Source organism: Miscanthus floridulus, chromosome 8, assembly GCF_019320115.1.
Source record: "Miscanthus floridulus cultivar M001 chromosome 8, ASM1932011v1, whole genome shotgun sequence".
Classification (NCBI taxonomy): Eukaryota; Viridiplantae; Streptophyta; class Magnoliopsida; order Poales; family Poaceae; genus Miscanthus; species Miscanthus floridulus.
The window spans coordinates 128101140-128102568 of NC_089587.1; the positions used below are offsets into that span (position 1 = coordinate 128101140).

The 1429-nt window shown below is 42.3% G+C and overlaps 1 pseudogene; it reads right to left on the reverse strand.

Annotated features, from left to right (window-relative positions):
• Positions 1–224: 224 nt before the first annotated feature.
• Positions 225–1012, reverse strand: LOC136469888 (uncharacterized; annotated as a pseudogene).
• Positions 1013–1429: the final 417 nt, after the last annotated feature.

Below are 1429 nucleotides of genomic sequence, written 5' to 3' on the forward strand. Positions count from 1 at the left end.
ACGTGGAAATCAACTTCTCCTCTTTCAACGCTTGTACTTTTTATCAGTCCCTGCATCGAATTGCAAATATGAGCAACCGATCCGGTATCAAATACCCAAGAATTAATAATTGTATCAGCGAGAAATATGTTGTCTATAACATTAATAACAAGCGTACCTGAGGTGGAAGTACTCTTACTTCCACCATTCTTCAATGAAGCCAGATACTGCTTGCAATTTCTCTTCTAGTGACCAAGTTCGTGACAATAAAAGCACTCTTTATCTAGAGCAGGTCCAGCTTTAACCTTGGGCACTAGGTTTGGCTTAGAATTCACAGCCTTGCCTTTCTTCTTCCAAGAATTGCCCTTCTTCTTAAAGCCAGGCTTGTTCTGTATTGCCATCACATGGCTGCTTCCAGCACTTTTCTTAATGTCACCCTCTGCTGTTTTAAGCATGCCGCACAGTTCATTCAGACCCTTCTCCACCCCATGCATATGGTAGTTCGAGATGAAGTTCCCATAGCTAGGTGGAAGAGACGAAAGAATGAAATCAGTGGCCAACTCTTGGCCCAGTGGGAAGCCCAGCTTCTCCAACCGTTGAACATAACCAACCATCTTGATTACGTGTGGCCCTACTGCTGCGCCTTCTGCTAGCTTGCTTTCCACAAAAGCCTTAGACACATTGAACCTTTCAGTCCTAGCCTGTGTTTGGAACATGTCTCTAAGCGCCACGATCATATCGTACACCGCATGATTTGTTTCAAACTGCATCTGCAGTTCATGTTCCATGCAAGCAAGCATAAGGCAACTTACTTCGAGATTAGCATCACATGCTTTCTTGTAAGCATTCTTAATGGCAGCAGGTGCATCATCAGCAGTTCTTCTGGTAATGGGGTGTCTAGAACATCTTCCTTTTTATCAGCCCTGAGAACAATTCTTAGGTTACGGATCCAATCCGTATAGTTTGTTCCATTCAACTTGTCCTTCTCAAGAACTGAACGCGAAGCAAATGGTGTGGTGTTGCTAGGTGCCATTAATCTACAACAAATAATAATGCAAAATACTAAGATAAAAGTATCCATGACAGAGTAAATCACATTAAACTTTTAACAGACTCTACTCTCACTAAAATCAATATCCCTCTATTGATACTTAGTGATTCAGGATCCACAACTAACAAGTCTACTAGTGAGCTTTAGCATCACCGCTAGCAGTCAAGGTAGATTGGTAAGCAACTCTTTGCTAATCATATCACATATGACTCCTATTGTTGGGTGACATCTCCATGTCTTGGCGCCCAACCTTCATGCTCCAAAGTCCTTAATCGTTAAGATGACCTTGTTAAGCAAACCAACCCTTATGCGTGTAAGTATCTGATACAAACCTGTCTAGTCAAGGAAAACCAGTGGCACCCTAATTTCATAGACCCACCACCGATTGTACAAGACACA